Raw genomic sequence first — 12,053 nt, 5'->3', positions numbered from 1 at the left:
TAGGCGCCTCCCGGGGACCTCAAGGATTCTCTCTGGAGGGAGGAGAATGGGAGGCGGGAGGATTCGGGTCCAGAATCGTTCAGGAAATTTTGGGATTAAGATCTGGAAAAGAAAATCTCTCACCTGGAAAAGTCAGACAGGTGGCAGTATGGTGGACTCTGTAGGGACACAGGCTAGGGGCTGGGGACCAGTCCAGATGGGAGCCCCAGGTAACAGGGCCCGTATGCAGCACTTCCCATACTTGACTCATTTCTCACATAAGAAAAACCGGCTATCAGAAAGGCTTCCAAGTCCAGCAGTTAATCCACCTGGTTAACTCTCCTATGTGTTGTATTCATTACCCTCATAGATTTCCAGAGCCATCAGGATGGTGACAAAGACCCTCCTGGACCAAACCTGAATGAGGCTCCTCTGAGCACTCTTCTCCACTAGGCCTCAACCTTGGGCTCTGACCTTGGACTGCTTAGTCTGGTATTAGCAAGAATCCTAGAGTGAAAATCTCCCACCCTTGGTATCTGGTCACCTTTAATATATGATCAAATTACTCATCCTCACTCTCCATATCTTATCACCCTGGCTGGCTTTGGGCAAGAATCTTGTTGCATCCTCAAAGAAGAATTCCCCCTAGGCTTGGTGTTTCCTTAGTAGTTTTCCATCTTCCTGCTCCTTGGCTATAAATCCCCCTCTTATTCTTGGTGTATTCAGAGTTGAGCCCAATCCCTCTCCCCTACTGCAAACCCCTTTGCAGTAGTCAGTGTAAATGATGCATCTATCATTATGGTCCAGAATAAAGTCTGCCTTGTTGTTTTAACGTGTCCAAATAATTTTTTCTTCAATAATAGGGAAATAAAAACAATAGCTGAGATAGGTTTATACCAGAAATACAGCTTTATATGAAAAATACAGCTTCCAGTCAGCAGAGGGAAAGAGGGAAACTGGATAAGTAAGGGCTAAGGGCAAAGAGCTTGGCATCTGGGAAATCAGACTTTGTCTGAACTCTGAACTCTCAAGAGGCATATGGCTTATGGCCTCCTGTGAGCTCCACTATCTGCCCTCTTTGTCCCAGGCCCCTCTCCTTAACTCCCCCAAATCTCAGGTCAGCCACTCCTTTCATGGAAACTGAGCCTTTGCCAAATGGCAGGTGCATATTAAATCTGAGGTTAATATAAAATTCAGTCTTAGTTCTCTTGATCACATTTCTAACCTGTATTTTTTCCCCAGGTGCTTGCATACAAAGATATGACCTCCCTATCATGTACAGGGCCCTGAGGTAGGGCCTGATTCAGTGCTCAGGAACCTCTTCACCAGGGGGCCTTTAAGAGCCCTTCAGTTAAAGACCACTAGGAACACACCTGTAGTTAAACAATTACAATGCATTTAGGATGAAGAACTTCATGGGGAACCATAGGGTTTCTTAGTAAGAGGAGTTAGAACCTATCATAGAATTTGGGCTTTGAATGATTTTGGGGTAGAGTCTCAGGGAGTGGGGGGTTTGTTCTAGAATGGAATCTGTCAGAAGTCGCAATTTGATAATTATTTTGTGAGTGGCAAAGCAATCTTGTTTTTGTCTGTGCTTAGACAACATTATAAAGTGTTCTTGTTTTTGATTCAATTTATTATGGTCTCAGATTAATCTTCTCTGAAGTTAGTATTCTGTGAGGTAGTTTATGTCCAACAAGAGAACAAAATGGCCTGGCTGTGAGTATCAGACCAGCTTGTAGTAACATTGAGATCTAGCGATGAAACAAACATTGAAAAAATTGAAGGGAGAAATACAGTCTTACAATAATATTTGAAGACCTCAACACTGCACTTACAATAATAAATAGAAAAACCAGAAAGAATATCAGTAAGGAAATAGAGAACTTGAACAACACTATCAACCAATTGGACCTAACAGATATACAAAATAATCAATCTATAATAAAGGTTATGTATGAAAACCCCACAGTTAACTTCATACTCAAATATTGAAAGACTGAAAGTGTTTCATATAAGATCAGGAACAAGACAAGACTTTCCCTACATCTTGTCATCATAGTAATGGAAATTCTAGCCAGAACATTTCTACAAAATATCAATGAAAAATCTAAAAAGGAAATTAAGAAAACAATTCCACTTACAATATCATCAAAGAGAATAAAATAGTTAAGAATAAACTTAACTGAGGAGGTGAAAGACTTGAAAACTACAAAATGTGCTGAAAAAAATTAACAGACACAAATAAATAGACATCCCATGTTCAAGGATTGGAAGACTCAACAGTGTTAAGATGTTAATACTATCCAAAATGATCTACAAATTCAATGCAATCCCTATCAAAATCCCAATTATGTTTTCTGCAAAAATAGAGAAATCTATCCTCAAATTCATATGGAATCTCAAGGGACTTAAAATAACCAAAACAATCTTCAAAAAGAAAAACAAAACTGCAGGGCTTATGCTTCCTGATTTCAACACTTACCTTAAAGGTGTAGTAATCAAAATATTGTAGTAGTGGAATAAAGACACACATATAGACCAACAGGATAGAATAGAAGGCCCAGAAATAAACCTTCCAATATATGCTCATGCTAAGGCTTGAATGTATATGCTCCCCCAAAATTCATATGTTAAAAACCTTATGCCCAGTGTAATGTTATTAGGATGTAGGATCTGCGGGAGGTGGAACCCTCATGAATGGAATTAATACCCTTATAAAAGAGACCCAAGAGGGAATTCCCTTGTGGTCCAGTGTTTAGGACACAGCTGCTGTGGCCTGGGTTCAATCCCTAGTCAGGGAACTAAGATCCCACAAGCTGTTCAGTGAGGCCAAAAATAAATAAATAAATAAAAGAGACCCAAGAAAGCTCCCTTGTCCGTTCTTTCTTTTTCTTTTTCTTTTTTTAAAGGTATTTATTTATTTATTTTTATTTTATTTTGGCTGAGCTGGGTCTTTTTTGTGGTGTGTGGGCTCTTTGTTGTGGCACGTGAGCTTCTCTAGTTGTGGTGCATGGGTTCAGTAGTTGCAGTGGGTGGGCTTCTCTAGTTGTGGCACATGGGCTCCAGAGCATGCAGGCTTCTCTCTAGTTGCAGTGCATGGGCTTAGTTGTCCCATGGTATGTGGGATCTTAGTTCCCTTACCAGGGATTGAACCCCCATCTCTGGCATTGGAAGGCCGATTCTTAACCACTGGACCACCAGGGAAGTCCCCTCCCTTGCTGTATCTGCCATGTGATGTTATAGTGAAAAGACAGCCATCTATGTGGAAGTGAGATGCTGAATCTGTCAGTGCCATGATCTTGGACTTCTCAGGTTCCAGAGCTGTCAAAAATAAATGTTTGTTCTTATACCACCTAGATTATGGTATTTTTGTTATAGCAGCACAAATAGGCTAAGATACAGCAAATGATTTTTGAAAAAGGTGTCAAGACAATTGAATGGGAGAAAGGACAGGCTTTTCAATGAATGGTGTTGGGAAAACTGCATACCCATATGAAAACAAAGAAGTTGAGCCCTTAACTTACACTATATACATAAATTAATTAAAAATGGATTAATAGAACTCTTCCCAGAGACTCTGGCCTGCTGGCCTACTACATCAGATTTTGGATTCACCAAGCCTCCACAATCATAGACTTGGTGCTCTAGCTGGGTGTCAGGCCTGAACCTCTGAGGAGGGACAGCCGAGTTCCGGACATTGGTCCAACAGAGAGATCCTGGCCCCACGTAATATCAAATGGTGAAAACTCTCTCAGAGATCTCCATCTCAACGATAAGACCCAGCTCCACTCAACGACCAGCAAGCTACAGTGCTAGAGACCCTATGCCAAACAACTAGCAAGACAGGAACACAACCCCACTCATTAGCAGAGAGGCTACCTAAAATCATAATAAGTTCACAGAAACCCCAAATCACACCACTGGACATTCTCATGCCCACCAGAAAGACAAGATCCAGCCTCACCCACCAGAACATAGGCACCAGTCCACTCCATCAGGAAACCTACAAAACCCACTGAACAAAACTTACCCATGGGGACAGACACCCAAAACAACGGGAACTATGAACTTGCAGCCTGCAGATAGGAGACCGCAAACACAGTAAGTTAAGCAAAATGAGAAGACAGAAAAACACACAGGAGATGAAGGAGCAAGGTAAAAACCCACCAGACCAAACAAATGAGGAGGAAATAGGCAGTCTACCTGAAAGAGAATTCAGAGTAATGCTAGTAAAGATGATCCAAAATCTTGGAAAAAGACTGGAGAAAATACAAGAAACACTAAACAAGGACCTAGAAGAACTAAAGAGCAAGCAAACAATGATGAACAACACAATAAATGAACTTTAAAATTCTCTAGAAGGAATCAGTAGCAGAATAACTGATGCAGAAGAACGGATAAGTGACCTGGAAGATAAAATAGTGGAAATAACTACTGAAGAACATAATAAAGAAAAAAGAATGAAAAGAATTGAGGACAGTCTCAGAGACCTCTGGGACAACAATTAAACGCACCAACATTCGAATTATAGGGACCCCAGACGAAGAAGAGAAAAAGAAAGGGACTGAGAAAATATTTGAAGAGATTATAGTTGAAAACTTCCCTAATAGGGGAAAGGAAAGAGTCAGTCAAGTCCAGGAGGGCACAGAGAGTCCCATACAGGGTAAATCCAATATGAAACGTGCCAAGACACGTATTAATCAAACTATCAAAAATTAAATACAAAGAAAAAATATTAAAAGCAGCAAGGGAATAGCAACAAATACCTATAAGGGAATCCCCATCAGGTTAATAGCTGATCTTTCAGCAGAAACTCTGCAAGCCAGAAGGGAGTGGCAGGACATACTTAAAGTGATGAAAGAGAAAAACCTACAACCAAGATTAATCTACCCTTCAAGAATCTCATTCAGATTCGATGGAGAAATTAAAACCTTTACAGACAGGCAAAAAACCTTTACAGACAGCTAAGAGAATTCAACACCACCAAACCAGCCTTATAACAAATCCTAAAGGAACTTCTTTAGGCAGGAAACACAAGAGAAGGAAAAGACCTACAATAACAAACCCAAAACAAATAAGAAAATGGTAATAGGAACACACATATTGATAACTACCTTAAATGTAAATGGATTAAATGCTCCAACCAAAAGACATAGACTGGCTGAATGGATACAAAAACAAGACCCGTATATATGCTGCCTACAAGAGACCCACTTCAGACCTAGGGACACATACAGACTGAAAGTGAGGGGATCAAAAAGGATATTCCATGAAAATGAAAATCAAAAGAAAGTTGGAGTAGCAATTCTCGTTTCATACAAAATAGGCTTTAAAATAAAGAATATTGCAAGAGACAAAGAAGGACGCTACATAATGATCAAGGGATCAATCCAAGAAGAAGATATAGCAAATGTAAATATTTATGCACCCAACATAGGAGTACCTCAGTACTTAAGGCAAAAGCATGCTAAGAGCCATAAAAAGGGAAATTGACAGTAACACAATCATAGTAGGGGACTTTAACACCCCACTGTCACCAATGGACAGATCATCCAAAATGAAAATAAATAAGGAAACACAAGCTTTAAATGACACATTAAACATATGGACTTTATTGACATTTATAAGACATTCCATCAAAAACAACAGAATACATTTTCTTCTCAAGTGCTCCTGGAACATTCTCCAGGATAGATCATATCTTGGGTCACAAATCAAGCTTTGGTAAATTTAAGAAAACTGAAATCATATCAGGTATCTTTTCTGAACACAATGCTATGAGACTAGATATCAATTCCAGGAAAAAATCTGTAAAAAATACAAACACATAGAGGCTAAACAATACACTACTAAATAACCAAGAGATCAGTGAAGAAATCAAAGAGGAAATCAAAAAATACCTAGAAACAAATGACAATGAAAACACGATGACCCAAAACCCATGGGATTCAGAAAAAGCAGTTCTTTTTTTTTTTTTTTTTTTTTTCTGTTATGCGGGCCTCTCACTCTGGTGGCCCCTCCCGTTGTGGAGCACAGGCAAGAGTGCAAAAAGATTCCTTCATACTCTGATTCCCTTAGGCACAAACTTAACAAACAGGAGAGAGAATACCACATTTCATTTTGTGTCTTTCCCCTGAATCATACAAAGACACATATGCGCAGGCTCAGCGGCCATGGCTCACGGGCCTAGCCGCTCCGCAGCATGTGGGATCGTCCCGGACCGGGGCACGAGCCCGTGTCCCCTGCATCGGCAGGCGGACTCCCAACCACTGCGCCACCAGGGAAGCCCTAGAAAAAGCAGTTCTAAGAGGGAAGTTTATAGCAATACAATCTTACCTCAAGAAACAAGGAACATCTCAAATAAACAACCTAACCTAACACCTAAAGCAAGGGGAGAAACAAGAACAAAAAACCCCCCAAAGTTAGCAGAAGGAAAGAAATCATAAAGATCAGATCAGAAATAAATGAAAAAGAAATGAAGGAAAGAATAGCTAAGATTGATAAAACTAAACGGTGGTTATTTGAGAAGAAAAACAAAATTGATAAATCACTGGCCAGTCTGATCAAGAAAAAAAAAAGGAGAAGACTCTAATCAATAGAATTAGAAATGAAAAAGGAGAAGTAACAACTGACACTGGAGAAATACAAAGGATCATGAGAGATTATTACAAGCAAATATTTGCCAATAAAATTGAAAACCTGGAAGAAATGGACAAATTCTTATAAAAGCACAACCTGCCGAGACTGAACCAGGAAGAAATAGAAAATATGAACAGACCAATCACAAGCACAGAAATTGAAACTGTGATTAAATAGCTTCCAACAAACAAAAGCCCAGGACCAGATGGCTTCACAGGCGAATTCTATCAAACATTTAGAGAAGAGCTAATACCTAACCTTCTGAAACTCTTCCAACACGTATCCTTCTCAAACTCTTCCAAAAGATAGCAGAGGGAAGAACACTCCCAAACGCATTCTATGAGGCCACCATCACCCTGATACCAAAACCACACAAAGATGTCACAAAGAAAGAAAACTACACGTGAATATCACTGATGAACATACATGCAAAAATCCTCAAAAAAATACGTAAACAGAATCCAACAGCACATTAAAAGGATCATACACCATGATCAAGTGGGGTTTATCCCAAGAATGCAAGGATTCTTCAATATACACAAATCGATCAATGTGATAAACCATATTAACAAATTCAAGGAGAAAACCATATGATCAGAGCAATAGATGCAGAAAAAGCATTTGACAAAACTCACCACCAAGTTATGATAAAAACTCTCCAGAAAGTGGGCACAGAGGGAACCTACCCCAACTTAATAAAGGTCATATATGACACGCCCACAGCCAACATCTTTCTCAATAGTGAAAAACTGAAACCATTTCCTCTAAGATCAGGAACAAGACAAGGTTGCCCACTTTCACCGCTATTATTCAACATGGTTTTGGAAGTTTTAGCCACAGCACTCAGAGAAGAAAAAGAAATAAAAGGAATCCAAATCGGAAAATAAGTATAGCTGTCACTGTTTGCAGATGACATGATACTATACATAGAGAATCCTAAAGGTGTTACCAGAAAACTACTAGAGCTAATCAATGAATATGGTAAAGTAGCAGGATACAGAATTAATGCACAGAAATCTCTTGCATTCTTTATACACTAATGATGAAAAATCTGAAAGAGAAATTAAAGAAACACTCCCATTTACCATTGCAACAAAAAGAATAAAATATCTAGGAATAAACCTACCTAAGGAGAGAAAAGACCTGTATGCAGAAAACTGTAAAACACTGATGAAAGAAATTAAAGATGATACGAACAGATGGAGACATATACCATGTTCTTGGATTGGAAGAATCAACATTGTGAAAATGACTATACTACCCAAAGCAATCCACAGGTTCAGTGCAATCCTTATCAAACTACCAATGGCATTTTTCACAGAACTAGAACAAAAAACTTCACAATTTGTATGGAAACACAAAAGATCCCAAAAAGCCAAAGCAATCTTTTTTTCTTAATTTACTTATTTTATTTATTTATTTTAGGCTGTATTGGGTCTTCAGTGCTGGGCGTGGGCTTTCTCCAGTTGCAGAGAGTGGGGGCTACTCTTCGTTGTGGTACACAGGCTTCTCATTGCGGTGGCTTCTCTTGTTGCAGAGCACAGGCTCTAGGCGCAGGCTCCAGTAGTTGTGGCTCACAGGCTCAGTAGTTGTGGCTTACAGAATCTAGAGCGCAGGCTCAGTAGTTGTGGTGCACGGGATTACTTGCTCCATGTCATGTGGGATACTCCCTGACCAGGGTTCGAACCTGTGTCCCCTGCATTGGCAGGCGGATTCTTAACCACTGTGCCACCAGGGAAGCCCCTAAGCAATCTTGAGAAAGGAAAACGGAGCTGGAGGAAGAAGGCTCCCTGACTTCAGACTATACTACAAAACTACAGTAATCAAGACAGTATGGTACTGGCACAAAAACAGAAATATAGATCAATAGAACAGGATAGAAAGCCCAGAGATAAACCCGCTCACATATGGTCACCTTATCTTTGATAAAGGAGGCAAGAATATACAGTGGAGAAAAGACAGCCTCTTCAATAAGTGGGGCTGGGAAAATTGGACAGGTACATGTAAAGTATGAGATTAGAACACTCCCTAACACCATACGAAAAGGCAACACTCAGAATGGGAGAAAATATTTGCAAACAAAGCAACTGACAAAGGAGTAATCTCCAAAATATACAGGCAGGTCATGCAGCTCAATATCAAAAAACAAACAACCCAATCCAAAAATGGGCAGAAGATCTAAATGGCCATTTCTCCAAAGAAGATATACAGATTAGCAACAAACAAGTGAATAGATGCTCAACATCACTAATCTTTAGAGAAATGCAAATCAAAACTACAATGAGGGATCACCTCACACTGGTCAGAATGGCCATCATCAAAAAATCTACAAACAATAAATACTGGAGAGGATGTGGAGAAAATGGAACTGCTGCACCAACTGTTGCACTGTTGGTGGGAATGTAAATTGATACAGCCACTATGGAGAACAGTATGGAGGTTCCTTAAAAAACTAAAAATAGAACTACCATATGACCCAGCAATCCCACTACTGAGCATATGCCCTGAGAAAACCATAATTCAAAAATATTCATGTACCACAATGTTCATTGCAGCACTATTTACAATAGCCTGGGCATGGAAGCAACCTAAGTGCCCATCGACAGATGAATGGATTAAGAAGATGTGGCACATATATACAATGGAATATTACTCAGCCATAAAAAGAAATGAAATTGAGTTATTTGTAGTAAGGTGGATGGATCTAGAGTCCGTCATCAGAGTGAAGTAAGTCAGAAAGAGAAAAACAAATACCGTGTGCTAACACATATATATGGAATCTAAAAAAAAAAAGGTTCTGAAGAACCTAGGGACAGGACAGGAATAAAGACGTAGAGAATGGACTTGAGGACAAGGGGAGGGGGAAGGGTAAGCTGGGACGAAGTGAGAGAATAGCATGGACATATATACACTACCAAATGTAAAATAGATAGCTAGTGGGAAGCAGCCACATATAACACAGGGAGATCATCTCGGTGCTTTGTGTCCACCTAGAGGGGTGGGTTGCGGGGGTGGGATGGAGATGCATGAGGGAAGAGACATGGGGATATATGTTTATGTATAGCTGATTCACTTTGTTATACGGCAGTAACTAACACACCATTGTAAAGCAATTATACTCCAATAAAGTTGTTAAAGAAAAAAATGTTGACGAAAAAAATGGATTAAGAACCTAAACATAAGACCTTAAACTATAAACCTCCTAGAAGAAAACTTGGGGGGAATGCTTAATGACATTGCATTTGGCAATGATTTCTCGTTTATGACACTAAGAACACAATCAACAGAGCTTTCCTGGTGGCGCAGTGGTTGAGAGTCCACCTGCCAATGCAGGGGACACGGGTTCGTGCCCCGGTCCAGGAAGATCCCACATGCCGCGGAGCGGCTAGGCCCATGAGCCATGGCCACTGAGCCTGCCTGTCCAGAGCCTGTGCTCCGCAAAGGGAGAGGCCACAGCAGTAAGAGGCCTGTGTACCACAAAAAAACAAAAAAACAAACAAAAACAAACACAATCAACAAAGAAAAAATAAATAAATTGGACCTCATCAAAATGAAAAACTTTTGTGAATCAAAGGACTGTATTAACAAAGTAAATAGTAAATCATGGAATGGGAGAAAATGTCTGCAAATCATGTATGTGACAAGGGATTGATATTCAGAATATATAAAGAAATACAACAATAAACACAAACAGTCTTGTAGTCTAAGTACATCCTATATTTAATCTGGCACTCCTAACTCTCTGGTCCCATCAAACTCTCTCCAGTAGGGTTTTCTCTTAATCACCTTTCTGTTTTGGAGTCCTACACCTCCTTGGAAGAGTCCCTCAATGCCTATGACCTGTTTCTGCCTTTAGGTAAAGGAGATAACAGCACCAGCAACCCAGGGTGTAATTAGGACTCCAAGAAAATGAGCTACCCAGTTCTTAGCACCCAATACAGATGCCATAAAGAGCAACAAGTAAGGTCATTAAAATGGGCAAAGGATTGAATAGATGTTTCTCCAAAGAAGGTATACAAATTGACAGTAAGCACATGAAAAGATCACAATCATTAGGGAAATGAAAAGCAAGACCATTAGATACCACTTAACATTCATTAGTATATCTATTGTTTAAAAACAAAAAACTAAAAAACAAAATAACTTGGAGAGGATATGGAGAAATTGGATCACTCCTGCATTGCCCATGGGAAAGTAAAATAGTGGAGCTACTGTGGAAAACAGTATGACACTTCCTCAAAAAGTAAAACATAGCATTACCATATAATTCATCAATACCACTTCTAGGTATATATCCCAAAGAACTGAAAGCAGAGACTCAAACAGATACTTGCACACCAATGTTCATAGCAGCATTTTTCTCAACAGCAAAAAGGTAGAAACAACTCTAATGTTCATTCATATAATAGATAAACAAAATGTGATATATACTGTACATACAATGGCATATTATTCAACCTAAAGAAGGAAATTCTGACACATGCTTCAGCATGGGTGACACGTGAAGACATTATGCTAAGGGAAATAAGCCAGGCACAAAAAGGACACATATTGTATGATTCCACTTATATGATGTACTTAGAGTAGTCAAATTCATAGAGAAAAAAGTAGAATGATTGTTGCCAGAATTGGGATTAAGGAAGAATAGCAGTTATTGTTTAATGGGTCCAATTTCATTTGAGAAGATGAAAAAATTCTGGAGATAAATAATGGTGATGTTTTCAAAATAATATGAGCATACTTAATGCCACTGAACCGTGCACTTAAAAATGGTTAACATGGTAAATTTTACATATGTATATTTTACCTCAATTTTTAATTTTTTTTTATTTTTATTTTTTTTCGGTAAGCGGGCCTCTCACTGTTGTGGTCTCTCTCGTTGCGGAGCACAGGCTCCGGATGCGCAGGTTCAGCAGCCATGGCTCACGGGCCCAGCCGCTCCGTGGCATGTGGGATCCCCCTGGACTGGGGCACGAACCCGTGTCCCCTGCATAGGCAGGTGGACTCTCAACTACTGCGCCACCAAGGGAAGCCCTACCTCAATTTTTTAAAAGCCAGTATTTTAATCCCCAAATAGGGAAACGAAGTAGGGGGTGCCTCCCATATTAAACAAAATGATCTCTTTTTTAGACAAAGAGAACAAATATTTTCCTTAGGTCCTTTTTTTGTTGTTGTTACCTCAAATCTCTAAAATGTTTAGCAAAATGTTGAATTTCTTGCCATGGGACGATTTTTCAGTCAATTTTTTGTTTACATACCGTATTTGCAATTTCTGGCTCTGAGTCATCAAGAAAAAAAGTCAAAAGAGCATTAGAAATGTGAACAGCAGAACCTAGTTCTGAATATTGTCTAAAGTTACTGTTTAGGGAAACAGTTTCTCATATTTCCTCATAATTCTCATATTAAATTTATATAATGTTATAGGGAGGCAA

This window comes from Physeter macrocephalus, chromosome 9 (genome assembly GCF_002837175.3).
Source record: "Physeter macrocephalus isolate SW-GA chromosome 9, ASM283717v5, whole genome shotgun sequence".
In the NCBI taxonomy this organism is placed as follows: domain Eukaryota; kingdom Metazoa; phylum Chordata; class Mammalia; order Artiodactyla; family Physeteridae; genus Physeter; species Physeter macrocephalus.
Note: the sequence above shows the minus strand (reverse complement) of the source record.